Genomic DNA, 18920 nt, shown 5'->3' with positions numbered 1-18920 from the left:
TTTTAAATTAGGCACTGAGCATGCTCTCTCAGGTCCCCACTGTTTGAGATTTTGCAGTGTGTGTCTCGGTTCCCTGTTAGAAGAGCTGTCACTCAAGTGGGGTGGAGGAGAGCACAGCATGCCCTTTTGTCATCCTTCCATCAGCACACATATGATTCCTCTTGGAACTGGCAAGTGGAGATGTGAGACAAGCCTTGCTGTTAGATCGCCAGTGTTTTTGGTGAGTTGATATTCATCTCTTTTTTCCTTTCTGGTGCCTTTAGATAGCTCAGATAAAACTCAGCTTCACACTTGTCTCTCTTCTCTGATAATGGTATCTGTTTGAAATGGCTCTGCCGTCTTTCACTTCAGTGAAATAATTCTGGGAGGCGTGTGTTAATTTCTTTACAGGAGAAGAATTCCTTTTTTTAACAGGAAAGCTGGGCTGGGCATAATAAATGGACATAATTGGCATAATTTTTTTTTTCCTCTGACTTCAAATTATATTTTAAATATAGCGACAGTTCTTCAACCATCACTTCTCAGTGATTTTTCATTATGTTCTTTTAAACCAATCTTGGTTTAAAACCCGGATTATTTCGTGCATCTCATATTTTAGAGGGAGCTTGAGTAGTCTTGCAAAAGAGCATTTTATTTAAGACAATGCTGAAAGATATTTACAGTACTTGGTTTCAAGAACAAATTGCTAAACAGGGTAAGTTAGGTGTGTTAATTTTGCTGCTATGCATGTATTTCCTTCTTTGACCAACTGAGGAATAGAAAAAGGTATCTCCTAGTTCTTTGTTATGACTGAGATTTGGCATCTTGTTAAGATATAGTAGGAATTTCTGAACAAATTTATAGTCTTTGTAGTAGTTAAGGTGAATGCCTGATACGGCTTAGGATTTAATTAACTTCTAATTAACTGTGGGGAAGGTGGGATTTATGATTCAAAGTATTACCAAGGCTTAGTTCTTGCACTTGATTTAAAATCTTGTTTTCCTCCAGGAACATCTGCAAATTATAACTTTTAAATTCATTCATGCAAGGCATTAAATTGTAGCAAAAAAAAAAAAATAAATCAGCTGACAATATAATTTTAAAACATCTAAACTGGGGTTGTAAAAAGCAGGGAGTGAATTGATAAACTGACACCACCCACTTCCATTCCAAAAAAAAAGTTGTTTCCTGATTTCACTTACCTGTGGGTGAATAAAGATGATTCAGTGTCATGACTGAACTTTGGGTGTTTTTTAAGGTTTCAGTGTGCCAGGTTCATCCCTGGATTGAGACTGGATACTTATATTATCCAATCTAAGTATTTATGCTAATGAATTCACAAATATTTTGGGGTTGGGAGGGGAGCTTGTTTTTACAAGTGGGTAGCCTTTATCCTGCTCTGATTGTGGACATAATACTTTAGTCTTTCAGATAAAAGGTTTGAATTACAATGGGAAAAGCTGCTTGTCAGTGAATTTGCTGAGTCTGACAAAGATTCTTGCCAAACACAAGCCCTGTTATGATTCCAGCTGACCTGATTTATAGTGTAGAATCAATAAGCCCTTAAGCTTCACCATCACTGACACTCCTGGCTGGAAGAGGAATGGGACAGAGGATGGTGTGTGTAAATCTTGAGTACTTGAACATGAGTTTGCTTGACCCCCTAACACGGGGTTTCTGGTGAAAATGATCTAAATGGGTGCAGGAGTTAAGATTTTTGTTAAAGCCTGAGGATAATGTATTTAATTGAGGCCTTGTGGTGGCAAAGGGCTGTCATAACCCATCAGAAAAGCTGTGCTTGGGCTGCCAGAGTGGGATTCTAGATTGCTGCTCTGACAAATGATGAAAGAGAGGCAGCCAGGGGTGACTTCAGACCTGTGTTGAGCAGAATAAATCACTGTACTGCCTTGTTACCTTCAAAACATGTTATTTCTAGTACTGAGTTTCCACTCATAACTGGAACATGTTGTTTCACTGTGGTGGTGCCTTCAGGGCCATGAGATGTGTCTCACAGCGATCTGGAGGATAATATGAAGCTGTACAGATTTACCATAGGATGATTTCTGGACAAACAGCAATCCTAGAGAACTTCAAAGCTCTCAGGAAGTTGTATTCCATAGGTTTTGTAAAGGAACAGTGTTTAGTCTAAAAGAAAGCAGAAATTTGCAAGTGTTGAACACCTCAACACCTTGATTTGTGTCTGTTTTACTCTTCAGGATGGTGTTTATTCTTTCCTTTGAAGTGAGTGCTGACTCTGGTTAGTTTTCCAAAAAGCTAAATTCTTACATTATTATTACAAAGGCTAACTGGATGTTGTAGGGAAGATCCTGTCTCTGCAGAGCTTCTCTTGTCCCATTTTATTTAACCCATTTTATTTATATTTTTATATTTTATACCCATTTTATGTAACCTGCAAGTCCACTTCGGGTCATGGGCAGCTTGTGGAAAAAATCTGCTTTGTGTTTATGATCTTAATGGTGATGGTGCATAAAGAGGTTATTTGGAGAACTCACAAAACTTGACAACAATATATTTATTGCCTTTTGTTTTGTTGCAGTTTTACTCTGTGCTAGCTTTATTTATTTCTTTATATTTCTAGATGTGTGCAGAGAGGGAGGTGAATGTGTGTGAGGGCTGAACAAGATTATTCAAAATGCATTTTAATTGCACTGAATTGAGAGCTGAAAGGGAATAAAAAGATGCTTTTCCATGTTAAGGAATGCTGTTATTCTGTCATTTTAGACATGTCAGCCATCATTAGGATTTACTTATATTTTATTGTGGATCAATATGTGGTAACTTGCAACAAAATACCAGAGTGAAAGGTTTAAGTTCCTAGGATTGTGCTATGCAGATATTCTGATTTTTAGAAACTGGAGGTCTATGGAAGAAACTTGAGGAACTCACTCATGTGACTGAAAATGTAAGGCATGTAATTCAACCTGTTGAATTATTTTTTTGAAGAGGATGAAAAAGTTAATTTTGTTTTTCACATGAATAAAAAGTCAATGTCTTGTCTGGCACTTTTTCACCAGGAGAGCAGTGAGAACGTGGTGGTGGCTTTAGTCCTTTTGAGCACCACTGCTGAAGTAATGTTTAAATAAACTTTTTTGCTTGAATTTTCATAAATAAAATTGTTTGTACAGGGGAAAAAAAAAATCAGTTAAAGATGTGGGGTGAAGGGGAATCTTCGTGTATGTATCACTTCAGCTGCCTGCCAACTGTTTTTTGAATTATTAAAATCTTTTGGACAGTGAAGGCTCAGTCTTTTTCCACTCACATTGTGTTCTAATAAGAGATTTTACTACTGCTGACAATTGCACATACTCAGTTGGTGTGCCAGATGGAGTGCCTGTGACAATTTTAGGCTGAAGGTTTTGTCTAAAAACCTTGTCAGCATTCTGCATCAGATCTTGACCTATTTTAGACAGCTTGCTACAATCTGATACTGCCATTTATTAGTTTGTTTTTTTTTTATAAAGAGGAGGAAGGAGTGGAGCTATGTTTCACGAGCATGAGCTAAATTTACTTTTCCAAGTGAAAAAGAAAATGTACACCAGTACTCATTTAAAATAATTGGCTCTAATGTCAGCCATCTCTAATTGAGTCTGAGATTTTATGGAAAAGTAAAGAAGGCATTATTAGTTCTTTCTGTATGTGTCTAGAATAAGTTGAGAAATGGGTTTGTTTAAGTGAAAACCTAAAATATTTGAGATTGTGTTATTTTTGAAAAACTTTGGCTTTTTTCATACCAACAGAGTGGAAATTATGAGTTGGCTAAGTCCTTGCTGAATGAGCTAAAAATTGTCTACTTTTTCAGTATACTGAGGTTTAAAATGGGTATTAAATACAGTCCTGTGAATTTTGGCAGATTTTTGCCATGAATACACTAGATCATTGCAGTTCAACAGTGAATAGGTATTTATTGGGACTATCTGTCAATGAAAATTTAGCAAATTATTTTGTATCAAGGGGTTATTTAGAACTTTACATTTCCTAAAAAATGACCATTAAAAAAAACCAAAAAGAAAAAAAAAATAAATACAGGACTGTTTCTCAAAATTATACATAAGCTTGAATTTTTTTCAATGTGTTTTCAGTACATCACTTTCCATATGTTTATGCACGCTTCCATATTTTAAAATGTTTTGGGATATTCAGTCTTAGGCACATTTCAGTGCAGTGGTGAGGAGACAATGGTTTAGTATTTAAACATGTCAATGGCTACAAGAAAACTGGAATTATTTTGTGCTTTCCTTAAGCTAATCTGAATTTAATAGATGCATGTACCACACAGTGACTTCGTTTTTTCCAAGCTGATCAAAACTTGATGTTCTTTCCAAGAATGACCATTGAGGAAAAAAGAAAGGGAATGTTAATTATTATGTACTTCAGGCTGCTTGAAGGGGCTTGTGTGCAATTCATATCTTGCCCAAAAACCTCAAATATCAAATGTTTTATACTTCCCTGTTTATATGGAAATTATTAATTTAATCAGTATTTCAGTATTTTCAGTCCTTAAAGTTAACTCCCAGACTTTGCTGTCTTCATATTTCAGATAGTGCCTTAGCCTCTTTTGCCATAATATATAAAATAAAGTGTACAGGCATTTTTTTCAGGTAATTATATAGGTATCATAACATAACCATATTGGTAGAAAATCATTCATTTACATGAACATTAGCATATGAGCAACTGAATAAAAAACTTGTAATCAGTGTTGTGTTTGGTGACAACAGAGTAACATCTTTTTGATGGAAGGATCTGCAAAGTTTTCATGGAACAGCATTTGCTGTGGAGTCTTGAGGTCTCTTTAAATGTGATCCATTATTGAAATGAAAACAGAACCAGCCAAATGGCTTTATTGCATTATTTTGAATAGACAGTTCTTTTTGACAAGAAGTGTTCAGCATATGATGGAGGCTTTGGAGGGGAAGAAAATGCACTGAGAAACAAATACAAAAAGGTTTTCAGAGCTGTCATTAAAACACAGGACATCAATACAAGTATTAACTATTTTACTTGGTAGAAATTTGTCTGATATGAGACATTGTATCTTCCCTGAGAAATCTATGTTAGACTTTTTATTTCTTCTTTTTTACTCTCCTGAGAAATAGGATGAATATTTTTTTTTTCCTCCTGGAGAAAATAGCCCAAACCATCAAGGTTGTCATAGCAGAGAACGAAAGGCATGACTTAAACAACGCCAGTTTTGGTAATACCATCTGTTTCAGCCCACTCTGCCCAGTGCATTTGTTCTCTCTATGAGCAAAGACAAGATATCCTTAGTAGCCCTCACACTGAGGCTGTCAAAATAAGTTCTTCAGTGCTGCCTCTGAAAGTGTCTCCAAGTACAGTGTGGTTCTGGCTGTGATGTGCTTCCTGCAGGAGCAGCTGAATTTAATTTCTAGCTGCCTAAACGATCAGAATAGGTTGAGAATGTTCCCCACAACCTTCCATTGCAGCCTTAGTAACTCACAGTTGTATTTAGTTGCTTTAATGACATATTTTATGTCATGACAGTACAAACTGGGAATGGTAACAGAGGTTTACTTAACCAGAATCCTAGAGGAAGCCTGGTGAAGCAGAAAGCGAAGCCAAAGGGCACATCCCTGATGCAATTAGCTTGATGATGACTGTCAGTCAAATACCTCAGGCCCTAAAATGCATGTCAATGCAAAGCTGCACCTGGCCCCATAGGAAGAAAAGCCAAATACCCCCAGAGAAACTCCTTGCTCAGGAAGCTGGATGGGTTTCAATATCTTAGCTACCAGCTTTGCGTTACTCTGTTTAGAAATTCCAGTGGACTCGCAGTGCAGTCTGTTCTGGTATCATACCATGGCACTGCCCTGTAAAAGGGTAAGTTGAAGGTCCTAAATTCATCAGCTCAAGGCCCTGAGCACCAAGATGTTCTTGTCGTGTCCTTGTGATGATTCACATTCACAGCATAGATTCAGATTGATAAATTCATCCATCGGATGCAGTTTTTTATTTCATTACCTTGTCTGTGTTGAAACCAAGTAAGAACAGTTTCAGCTTTGGCAAGACAGGACTATTAAATATATTAATCAGTGTGGGACTTCAAGAGAATTAAATTTATTTGATTATTTTATGTAATAGTGACATGTCTAGTAGAGCAGCAATGTGCCAATTTCTGACAACCGTGTTGAGGTGATGTTGAGAGTTTTTGACTGCATTCCCCTTCTCCATTTTCATGCAAAAAATTACGAAAACTTCTGCTGCACCTATGTAAAGCTGGAACAAAGTCAGAGAACTGATTTGTGGAAAAGTAATAGCACAGCAGTCAAGAGAAGAGAAGCTGAAAAATGTCAGGGTCAGTGCAGTGTGAGTGCATGGGGTGTGTCCATACCTGTATGTGTAAGTTTAGCCACTGCTTTACACTCACCACAACCATGTTGTAGTTTCTCTAACACTTCCAGACTTTCTGATCCAGAAAGCTCTTTAGCTTCCCAGTCTCTTATCTCCATAGTTTTATATAAAAGATAAAATGAAAATGGTACAGCCACTTCCTTGAAAGATATTAGAAGAAAAATACTTTTAATAGTTGTAAAATGTTTCCAGCTGATTCCCTGCAAAGCACTGATATCCATGTGGCATTGAGGGAAAGTTTACAATTTGAGCCCTGAACACTGCACCCTCTTTGAAAAGCATTTCAGTGTCTGCAAACAGCCAACACTTTCTTTACTTTTAACTTGGGGGACCAGTAGCATTCTTACTGATAAAAATGTGAATACACTTCCACTTCTCTGCAGCTTTCTCATATTGAATGAAAATAGAAGAAACTTTTTTTAACTGAAGAATTACAGTAGTAAGGAATAAGAACCAGTAAGACCCTGCTGCTCTTTATCTAGAAAATAAATTAGTTGAAGACAGTAGATTCCTTTTCTGATTGTGTTGACATCAGTCTTGGCTCCAGAGGCAGAAATTATAATTTACATGTTTAAAGTTACTGATAGATAACTTTGTCATGTCATCTATGATAGAAAAAGAGTACCCCCATGTGTAGAATAGAGAAGCTTATAACTTCTAACTAGATGTATCTGCAGTGTGTATCAAGTCCTTTATGACACAGGGGATGGTTACCAGCAATTCTGTTTCTGTCAAAACATTAAATTCATGTTTTCTGACAGGCAGTATCCAATAGATGTGAATCATCAGAATTCATTCTGTAAAGAGCTGAACTGTTTGTAATGTGAATCTTGTTATAATTACTGGGGGAAATGTGTCTTCTCAAGCTCAAGTAGTGAACATTTGATATCTTGATTATTTTTGAGATATCAAAATGACTGACCTAACCTGATTGGAATGTACTTATTGAAACCATGCCAGTGAAGCTAAGCAACTGCTCTGCACTAGTATGAACATTTGCAAAATCATTAGAAGACAGTGGAGAAAAATCCTTAGAAAGCTGAATATCACACTGCCATCTTAATCTTCAGGGAAAGTCTGCAAAGTAAGTTTGAAAGACAAACCTGGAAATGAAATTCAGAAAGCTGTAAGGTCTTAAAACTCATGAGCTCAGTGGTTTTAAACCATGTAATTCTCTTGACCATTTTAGCCAATCCCACTGATTTAGCACCTTCCTTTTTAGGGAGAGAAAAAAAGGGAAGAATAATATAGAATGACCTGAGCAAGGCTTGCTCCCCTCTGTTGGACTCTAAAACTCCTTGTGTTCTCATTGGTGTGATGAACACACCTCATTTCAACTCAGGAAGGTGGGTTTCAGCTTTCCTGACTCAAAGAGCAGTGCTTCCTTTAAGTTTGAGCAACATCTCTTTGCTTGTTACCCATTTCCAGCACTGCCCATGGGTGTAATGAAAGATCCTTGTGTAAACCTTGCCTTGCTGGCTTCAGTGCAGCTTGCAGAAATGCTAATATCAACATTTGACATCATTGCTCCATGTGGGTAGCACTTACTGTCAGGGAGAGCTCATTTAATTCCTCAGGATAAATGAGGGAGGTGAAATCTGGCTGGAACCTCTTTGTGACAGTCCAAGGGCTTTAAATTAATAGCTCTTAAGAAATTTGAAGTATGAAAAATAATGCAAGCTGTTATTTCTCAGTTTTAGAAGTAATTCTTGGAAATAAGAGGAAAAACTCCAGCCTAGAAGTTCTTTAGGTGCAGTTTAAACCATATTAACTGCAATAACATTTGGGGCTTCTCTAACCTGTTAGCTTTGAGTTTTTGTAAATATTGCACATTTAAATATATTTAAAAGCAGCACAGCCTATAGGTGATTTTCAATAGCTATGTTGGAAAGCTTTTGGGCTGCATAAAGCCTTAGGTAAATTTTCAAATTAAGTTTTAGTGTAACTTTATTAAGTTGTATTTGTGTACAATGGGTTCAGTTTGGACTGGTGAGATTCCATAACTTATTTACTTACATAAGATATTTAAAATCTTGTGTTAATGTTTTGGACCTTCAAATGTGGGTTCAGTGTCTCACTTCATTCAGTGCAGGAAATAAAAAAAAAGCCCTGGGGTTCTTTTCTTATCATTCCTTACTGAAGGTAGCTGGTAAGTAATCACTAATATAAGTCACAAAATATTTCAAATAATGTCATTTTGTAGTCAGTCTTTGAATATAGAAGAGTGTTTACTGTATGTAAGAGATATATCCTCAAATTATGCTGTCAGGATTATTTTTTAAACACTCATTTGGTTCATCTTTCAGGAAATAATATTCTTATTGTGCTCACTTTTTAAAAAACTTTTTGAAGCTTAAGAGAAGGAAAACATTAGATGACTGATAAGAGTAGGCAAGTGATGTCTGCAGGGCAGCAGCTTTCTGTGACACTTTTTTAATAGAAGATTGCTACTAGTACTTGCATCAAAAATATTTTTATTCATTAAATAAAAGAAATAATAAATATTAAGTATTTATTAAATAAATAAATATTTAAATTTTCATTTATCATAACCCAAGAAAATTGCTGTCAACTTTAGGATTATAGATTAATTTTTAAAGTTTCCATTATCAACTACTTTATATTTATCAAGTCCAAAAACATTTTTTTTTTTATTTTTTTTTCCACAAATCAAGATAACTGTTGATTTAGACTGTTGTTCATTTTTTGTAGAACAAAAGTCCTTTGCATACTGGAAATTTTGGGTTTGAAGAACCTCCAAGAACACTGCTGTATGAGCATGTGATGATGATTCTGTAGCATCCTTGTGGATTGTATTTGGGATTTTGCCACTGGGGGGAGCAGAAGACTGTCACAGGGGACTGGGAATGGAATAAGGGTCTGCCTTCCATCTCAAGATTCAGGCCTTAATGATGAGCTGTGGGAGACTGTGGGTCCTTCATGTCTGGCAGACACTTGAAAATCTGTTTGACAGTGAATAAAATCTCTAGATAATCAGGTTTTGTGATTGCTCTTTTCTGAAGAGTTGCATTCTGGATTAAACATGAAGTGGAATTTAGAAAAGCAAGAGAAGGAACTAAGGGGGCTTAGGAAAAGGAGGAACTTAGGCAGATAGTGACAGAGCAAGTGCAGTGGTTTTAAATGGAAAAAGGCAGGTTTAGCTGGGTATTAGGAAGGATTTCATTACTGTGAGGGTGCTGAGGCACTGGTACAGGTTGCCCAGAGGAGCTGTGGCTGCCCCATGCCTGGAGGCATCCAAGGCCAGGTTGGACAGGAGTTGGAGCAGCCTGGGATAGTGGAAGGTGTCCCTGCCCATGGCAAGAGGTTGGAATGAGATGATTTTAAGTCCCTTCCAAGCCAAGCCATCCTGTGATTGAGTGGAGAGTAGGTTCTGACTGGTGCTGGCTTAAGCAGTGAACTAAAATTCCCTAAAATGTTCTGTATCAGCTGTTGCCTAATGGCAAATCCTGCTTCAAGAGAGTGCAGTTTGCTTTAATTAAAGATGCTGTAGCTGAGAAATGTATATATGTTTGTAAAATGAATGCATTCTTTTGCCAGACATTTGCTTTAATCCTGGTCTTTCAGCAGTAAATCTAAAAATGCTACTCCCTTCCTCTGAAAGCACTGGGAAGGAGGAAACATTCACTTTGTTTCTTTTCATTTTCAATGCATAGAATCAAAGGCTGTGTATAAACATGTTTTTCTGGAAAGACTACAACTCTAAATGCTGACTGGTTATTCCCAAGCTCATTTAAGGTTCTCTCTCAGTGTCTTTGTGTGTCACTGTCATTGGGAAAAAGTGCCCCATGGGCTGTTGAGCCCTTGCCTTCCCTGCTGAGGGAGCTGGACTGGTAATGTTCATGCTGCATGCAGCTTCCATGATGTGTCTTTAACTTCTTTGATGTTTGGGACAGAACAAGACATTCCAGTTGCAAGCCAAGGTTGGGCTTTCCCTTTGGGAAAACTTGTTCTTGTCTGTACTGTCAACAGCAAGCAGTGAAAATTCCTGCTTTAAAATTCATTATCATTTCTGCTCGTGGTGTATAGAGCTTAAACTAAGCAGAGTAAGCTTAAAGAAATGTTTGGGTAACACTTGAGTGCTCTCAGTCATAGATTTACAGCAGGGTTGTGGATACAGCAGAAATATCAGATGGCAGCTCCCAGTAGGTCCTGGAGCATTCCAGCAACCTGGACCAGTGATGTGTTTCCTATGGGGTCATTTGTTGTTCCACCTCTTCTTTTTTTGTTTTGACAGATCTAAGCTGCCCTAAGGCCCTTACCCCTCCTAGGTTGCTTTTTGGTTTGTTGGTTTGTTGTTGTTTTTTTTTATATCACATTCACTTTAAAATTATTTTTTGACTGATGCTTGAAAGAGCCATGGATCCTTATTCTAGGAACATAAACAGCTGAGGGTGCTGAGTGAGCTGACAGATGTCACCACAAAAGTGATTTTTATCAACATGGACAACCCTGATGACTGGAAAAAGACAAACATTACTGTGTTAAGGAAAAAAAATAAAAAAGGCAAGGAAGAGAATCCAGGTAACTAAATGCTGGTCAGCTTCACCTCTTTCACTGAGAATATTAAAGAGCAAGTTCTCATTTAAACTGTTTCTAGGCATGTGAAAGACTGGAAGGTAATCAGAAAAAGCCAGCAAGGATGTATCCCAAAAAAAAAGGATGTATCACAGTAAAGTCTGAGTCTGAGACACAGAGTGTGGGCCCTTGTTTCTGATATTTAGTTCTAACATCCAGAAAAACACTGAATTTCATGCAATATGAAATTTATGAGCATGTTTTCATGGTGATACATGAAAACAACTGTTAAAGTTAGGTAGAAAAAGCTAAAAGTGTGAGTGGGTAGATAAGAGAGTTTTCTTAAGTCACTGGGTGAAAAAGTTAGAGTTCAGAGTTTAAAACAGTTTAGAAAGCAGAAGACAAGATGGAGAATTTAGAATGCTGTTTCTTTTCCTTCTTTCCTCTTCATGTTCTTCTTCCAGAGGTTTTTGGGTAATAGTGAGTGATTGGATAGAGAATGCTGCAGTGCAGCACACAGGTGATGGGTCATTGGGTCATTAAGAAAAATAATATATGTGTCTAGTTTTAATTGGATAAGAATAAGTATAAAGATAAAAGAACTGCATAGTTCAAGGCCATTTTGTGCCTTCAAAGCCAAAGTGAGCCACAAGTGAGGCCATTTTGTACTATCATTAGAAAATGAGCCAAGTTGCTGTGAATTGAACTTGTGCAGATAGTCTGGAGAGACCTGCCAAGTTTTGTGATAACATCCTAATAAACAGGAGAAACAAGATCCTAACAGGCTGTGGAGTTTGTGTCCTGACCCAGAGGACTGTGATAAGCAGACTCCCCGTGAGAGAACATCCCCAAGGAGCTCAGCTCAGAGGAGACTGAGAAATCCAGGAGTGAAAAGAACTGCGCAAGAAGCACAGCAGCAGAATCAAAAGAGAAAAAAAGAGACAAGTTATTTAAAAAAGCTACAAAATCTTGCCTGACCAACCTGTCTACCTCCTACAGTGACTGCCTCTGAAACTGAGGGGGAAAACAGCGGAAACCACTTACATTCAGTAAGGCTTTTGATGTATCTCCATGTGGTACCTTTGTGGGGTATGAATTGGATGAATGGTGAAGAATTGATTGCAGCATAAGCAATCAATAGTTTCAAGTTCTGAATCAGCTTGCAAGGAGTCTTTCCTGGAGTTGCTGCTGGGGTGGAACTATTTTGGCACTGATCAGCAAGTCATCAGCAAGCAAGTCATCATCAGCAAGTTCCTGGATAACAGCACCCTTGGGAGAAGGGCTCAGAGTGCCAGAGGGCATGGCAGGCACCCACAGGGACCTCAGCAAGCTGGAGCTGGGAGCAGAGTGGATCATGCAAGGGCGAGAGTGCAGGTGGAGCAGCAGCACCCAGAAAATGGCCAGAGGCTCCTGGTGGGAGCTCTAATGGGGATGGAAGTTAAATGTTGAGCTGCCCTGGGGAGAATGGTGATTATTCCCATCAATTTGTTGCCTTGGAATATCTCTTCTGGAGTAATATGTCTGGTTTTCATCACATCAGTATGAGAGAGAGACAAACACAAATGAGTCCAGCACTAACAGGCTACAGGGCCAGGACATGATGTGCTAGAAAAGGATGAAGGAGGTTCATGTGTTTAGCCTGAAGAAATGACAAAAACAGGGACTTTACTGCAGCCTTTCATTAACTACGTGGACTTTATAAATGAGATAGACTCTCCTCAGAACTGTTAAAAGAGCAATGGTGATAAACTGCAGTAAAGCACATTCTAACAGATTAAAATAATAATTGTAAAAAACCCAAGCCTCTGGAGCGGAGGAAGATTCCATGCTTTTCTTGAAAATTTTGGAAACTCAACTGGGCAAGGGCCTTTGCAATCTGATCTGGCACTGGATTTACCTCTGAGCATGAGGTTGAACTTGATGAACATCAAGAGTCTTGTTCATCTGACATTTTTGTATGAGCCTCATTCCCATGTTGCATCTTTTTGACCTAAGGTTTTTGTATATTCTAGCATTTACACTGACTTGGCCATAAGGCAGCCTGTTGAACTAATCAGAGGCATATTCCCTAAATCAGATGTCTAAAGACCTTAATAAAATAACATAGTAAAGATCTTAGTAACTTAGATGTGAACATAAACCCCCAAATTCTGTGGAAAATAAAGGTAAGATTGCCATATGGTTATCTGTACATATATGCCCCAGAGCAATTTTACTTTCCCCTGCTCCTTCAGCTCAGTTGTGTTGTTTTGTCTTTGTATTGGTTTGGCTGAAAAAACTGAAAATTTTCTTCTTGAAAATAGCAAATTATATTCAGTGGAACAGTCCATAACTCTGTAGACCTACAGGGACAATGTGTGTCCTGTTGTCCTACTCTGATTTAGATTGTTAGGATTAGTTTTAGCTGTCTCATGTTTTTAGGAAGTTAAGCTCTTTGTTGAAAATTATGGTGCTTCAGCACTGACTGCAATCTCTGTTTGAAGGCCTTCAGAAAGAACTGTTTATTAAAATTAAATCAAAAACTGGACAAAACCAGGAAGTTGGTGTAATTAAATATTAAGATTTTCTCTTTCAAAATCAGCCCTTACACTCTGGTAAGCTACCATGTCTCAAAACTGCTAGCTCTTTTCTTCCAGCTGCTTTGGTCTTTGTCTTTCAGTGTCATGTGCTAATGCTTCATCAGATCTTAACTCTGATCTCAGGGCTGGAGGCTATTAATGAAATTTAGATTCTTCTGGAAATAGCACAGCTCTTACAGAGAGAGGCTTTAATGCCACAGAACTAACCAGAGATGAATTACTTCTGTAAAACTTAACACATGCTATCAAAAAAAGGAGGAGAAGATTGCTAACTTCATTTCAAGCAGTGGATCAGTATTGTAAATTAAATGTGCCAAGTTAGAAAAAGAGGCACAGTCTCTAATCTGAACCACTTAACACACGACCAATGGCAAAACTCTTACATTTTCCAGCTCATTTCTGCATTGTTAATATTTGGTTCAAGTCTCATATTCCATACTTTTTTTGGAAAACAGCATTTCACAGGTTTTGCACTCCAGATTTTTGCTATTCTAAGTGTGACAGGTGAAATTTTTTCAAAATAGGTCACTTGCCTTCGGGGTTTAGCACTTGTGGATTTTGAAGCCAGCCCTTTTTTGACACAGAAGGGTTGGATGATCTCACCCATTAGCTCTGAACAGGCTTGGGTCCTGGCAGGAGTGTCCTGGCCATGTTTGAGCCCTGGCTTTGCACTTGGCTGCTTCTCTTTAACCATTTCCTTCCTGGCCCCCATGGCAGCTTGTGCCCTGTGTTTATTTGTTGTTCATTCTGTCCCCCAGCTTCTGGTTTTGATGCTGCTCACACTGAAAGTTGAGGAATAACTCAGGTTATTATCCCCATTTTAAGCCTTTTCTATCTGCCTTCCACTTTGAGGGTAATTTCCCAGTCTTTTCCCTTATTCTTTCCTATCAGACGAATGTTTTCTATTGTTTTAATTTGAATTGCCATTTCTTTACTTTGAAGTCCTTTATGTTCCCTCTACTTTGTTACTTTATTCACTCCTTAGAATTTCTTACCTTGCACACGTGGGATCATTTTTTAAAAAGCAGCAATTTATCTTGTGAATTTGCATCGTTCTTCTGCAAGACTTGTCTCTTTATAGCTGACATATTTTCACTAACAAATGTACAAAAATCCAGACCTCCTGTGTGCAGAAAGGCTTGCACTGCCCTCAGTGTAGTTGACTGAAGGCGGTGCTTGCCCACACAGTGCCCCCGTTGATTACTAACCAGCTCTAAATTAGGATGGTGTTGGCTCAGGACTGCTGGAAATCTGTGGGCTGTCATATTTAAAGATGTATGTGACGCTGATTTGAAAAATATTCATGAAGATAATCTTTGATGGTTAGGATTTTAAAATGAAAGATCTCTGCTCTCTAGTTTAAAATTCGGGATTTTGTACAATACCCCAGCCATCCCTTCAGCTGCAACTCTGCTTTTTACTCTTGCAAAAGTGAATTTTATGTACCAAATAATTTATTAATTTGCTTTATATTTTTAAAGTAGGGTATTAGTCCCTGGTTTTTTCTCTCCTGTACAGAAATTTCCTGCAGTGCCTGTTGTGGTGATTTCTTCCCTTTCTGTGGTGTTCTCCACAATGTTTATAGCTTCATATGCTGCATTAGCATCTGTTTCAGTATTAAAAGTTCTGATTTTAGTATACAAGCATTATGGTTTTGCTCATTTATTTTTTTTTTCCTTTTCATAAAAAATAACATTTAAAAAAAAAAAAATGTTTTCCAATGGAATTGGGCAAGTAATTCCTGAGGATTGAGCTTCCATTATGGGGCAAACCTAGGGGCAGAAAGGAGTCAGAAAAGGGAGAAAGGTGAGGGCCAAAAACTTCTCAGCTGAATTAGCTGGAGTTTTGTAGACAGATGCCCAGTGCTGTGGTGCCAGTCTTTGCTCTTCCCCTTCATCTCATGAAGTATTTTCTGACTGTTGCTGCCAGAAAGAAAATCTTTGCAGGTTAGAGATAATTGGAGGAGCATATTTAGATAACATCTGGTGCCTTTTTTGTGTTTTGTTGTTTTGGGTTGGTTTTTTTTTTCACTTTTTTGACTAATAGTTTGTCTAAAACTCAAGATATGCTGTTAAAATCTGTACTGTTATCTCCTGTTGAAACTTAATCCTGCTGTAAACGTTTTGTTTTCCATCATCTGGAGGATGAGATTTATTGGTAGGAGAGAGTCAATAGTTTGGAGCTGCAGTAACATTTCAGGAATAAGTGACATCACTCTGGTATCAGCTTTCTCAGAGTCTAGCAATCCTGACAGCTGAGTTGCTTTTCCTCTGGGTCAGGGCTGTGCAGTCTTCATTGGGAAACAGCTTCCAAGAGAAAAGGGTTGTCCCTCACATCCTTCCATGTGTTTTCTTGTTTGTTTGTCAAGCTTCTGCTAAAGAATTCATGTCTCTGGAGACTGGTGAGTAATTCTTATACATTTTAATGACGGTTTTTCCGAAGACATAAAGCATTTCCTCCCACTTTGGAAAAGAATGCTTCTCTTTAGATTCTTTAATCCACCATTCAATATCTCACAATATATGCAAAGCAGAATACAACTTTTTTAGCATTGAAGATTTTAAGTAGAAACCTTATTGTAGGTAGAAGTTGTGTTTATTACTTACTGTAACTCTGACTTCCAAGATTTTTATTTAGACATGCTTGTTTGCTAAATCATGTCATATATATTGAATGTAGCAGAATTTTGAGGGTTTTTTTTAAATAGCTTGCTGAATGGGAAGTACTTTCCAAATGGAGACTTGTAAGGTACCCGATTTTAACACTGCCCATATGGCAGTTACTGGATTCCAGGTTTCAGATGTAATTTTGGGGGGCTGTAGATGCTTGTGGAGGTCAGAAAACAGAAGACCAGGTACATTTTTAGTCAGTGTATATATCTGTGTGTATCACCTGGGTGTTTATTTCTGCAGGAATGTTGTATATTGAGCTGCAAAATCTGTCAGCATAAGAATTACTTTGGAAAAAACACCCATCAGCCCACAAAAGAGTATCTGGTTATAGCTTAGGATCTAAATAACTGGTAAACACTACAGTTTCTACTTCATGGTGACTGTTTTCTCATCATAGGAGAAATATAAAATACATGTCATCTTTCCTTCTTCCTGGCAGATAAAAGTCTAATTGTAAAAGTGCTGCAATCCTGTGACATTTGGAAATCTCGTCAGATTCCAGTTTTGAAAAGGTTTGGGTGTTTTTTTATAGCTAGAAAATTACAGCACACTTATCTACAGAGAGGTATTTAGCAAGGGAAGCCCAGGCTTTTGCTGTGTCACTTTGGTTTTGGTTTCTTTAGGTGTTCCTTTAAGGATGACAAGTCTTGATGGATGAATACATGCAAAAATGTCTTATTCATCTGTTTGAAGATTCTGGGGAATAGTGCAACTCATCTTGGTAAAAGTTAGGTATTGATTTTCATCAGGAAATAATTCCAGACTGAATTTGGATGGTCTGAATCAGAGCTGTGGGTGGCTACGTGGATGTAATACATCAGCTTCCAGAAACCTGTGCTTAGGGTAATTTCATTAATGCATCAACTGGCAATTCTTGTGGTACAGTAGTGTGGTGATGATATATTGCAGATGCAGAATTGATGTAATATTTATGATTTACGTGGTTTGGAAGATGACTGTTAGCATTGAAGTTCCTTTGTAGCTCTGACTCTTCATGTAGGTGGTTTGGCTCCCAACCCAGAACTCAGAACAATGAGCTCTGGGAAATGTTTTTTAAATTTCTGTTGTCGTGAACAGAACTATTTTCTGTGCCATTATAGTTCCCAAATAAATCCTAACATTGAATTTAGATAAATTTTAATGTTTAGTTTTTGATAGATGTTTATCTTTTTTTTTCCTTGAAATTGGTAAGTTAAATTTTAACATGAGTTTTATCACTGGTTTGTTTTGTTGGGTTTTTTTTTAGTGTAATTTGGGCTTAGCCATAATCGGTTTTTATAGGCAGTTATATCAAACTGTCTTCAAAGATGTTTAAAGTGCGCTGTGCTTTTTGATATATGGAATGTACTATTAGATGGAAATAAATACAGAGGCTATGCACAAAAATGAAGTGATGGTAGCATTTTAGGTTTGGAATTGTATAAATTGAGCAGCACAAATAGCTGCTGTGCTGTTTTGTTGACCGGAATTTAGGATTATGCATAAACTTCTAATTTGCTGCTTTTCTTCAGCAAAAAAAACCCCATGCAGCTATACTTTCAAGTTAATAATTTAAGCACATAATAATGTGCTTAAATTCTTTCCAGAAAAGAAAAGGGAATGGAATGAGGGACCTTTCTTAAGTATAGGTCTAGAAATGCTTACTGCACATGTTAGCTTGATCATGGTTGCTAATATGAAACTTTCTGGCTTTGTTGGTTAACTGAACGGAGCCATAGTTAGTGTAGGGATAGCTGGAATTTTCCAGTTGCTTTTTCCAACCCATAGGAGTCCCATTCTAGCTCATAAGTTTCCCATTTTCTTGCAGGATTAAGGGTATGTTTGTTGTTTTTTTTTAAAGGGGAAAAGGGTACAGTACAAATATGAGCAAATTTTTTTAAACCTTAAAGTATATCTTCCTTTAAATGTGTGGCTACCTAATATAAGCTAGAAGAAGAACATATTGATGTATTTAAAGCTATGTGTCACTGAGCTACATGATTGAAAGAAACTTCTGGCTTTGCTTCTAAACTGAACCAGGTGTATAACTCTGCCTATTTTACTGAAAAGAGGTTACATGCAGTTCTTCTGGTATTGAAACTCCTATTTTATCTCAATAATATGATCCCTGCTGGAACACCAGGTGTGAACATTCAGTGTGATCTGCAGTTTCCATTATCTAGATGTAGGAGCAAATTTTCTGCAGTAAAAAAGAGAAAGCTGTCATGCCGACAAAAATTTCCAAAAGTTTGAAGTGGGGTGTTTATTTTGGGCGGTGGAGAGATGAAGGGAAAAATTTCTCATTTCACCTGAGCAGTGAAGTAGTTTAGAGCCATGATCTCAGAACAAATTCTTCACCTCAAAATACCTTTTGCCTAATGAGGAAAAATATGAACAATATTCATGGCAAGGTGCTATTGCTTGTTCATACTTGCTTTTGGGGAAGCTGATGAATTTATTGCTTGAACTCAACATTTTATTTGCTTCAGACATTGATCTGTTTTCACTTTTAAGCATGTTCTTTTTTGCAAAACGCTGAAAATGCTTATTTTGTGAAGACCACATTTGCTTTTATAACATACATGCTATGAAATAAATTTTTTAGCTTGGCATTAAATTGTTTAAAACTTCAGTTACAAGGCAATGCCAGTCATTTCAGGGTTGGAGCTCTCCAAGCAGAAGTGAAAATAAATTTTATCTGAAATTGTTTGACCAACATGTATTTTGGCTTGCGCATTTTCTGTTCCTTTAAAATGCGTAAAGTAGGCTGAATTGTTTGGTTTGG

At 37.4% G+C, this 18920-nt stretch overlaps 1 protein-coding gene across 9 annotated transcripts in view; it reads left to right on the top strand.

Moving 5' to 3' along the window:
* PLEKHA5 (pleckstrin homology domain containing A5) overlaps positions 1 to 18920 on the top strand; it is a 160835-nt gene that overhangs the window by 59869 nt on the left and 82046 nt on the right. Inside the window, exon 1 of one of the 9 annotated variants that reach the window (XM_086885511.1) lies at positions 15779 to 15885. The exons of the other annotated variants lie outside the window; for them this stretch is intronic. The gene's annotated coding sequence lies outside the window, so the exon portion shown is untranslated. Of the gene's footprint in view, positions 1 to 15778; positions 15886 to 18920 lie in introns of those variants that run through there. 9 annotated transcript variants of the gene reach the window in all.

Source organism: Cyanistes caeruleus, chromosome 4 (genome assembly GCF_971803275.1).
Source record: "Cyanistes caeruleus chromosome 4, bCyaCae1.hap1.1, whole genome shotgun sequence".
Lineage (NCBI taxonomy): Eukaryota > Metazoa > Chordata > Aves > Passeriformes > Paridae > Cyanistes > Cyanistes caeruleus.
Note: the sequence above shows the minus strand (reverse complement) of the source record. Positions and strands in the feature narration are given on the sequence as shown.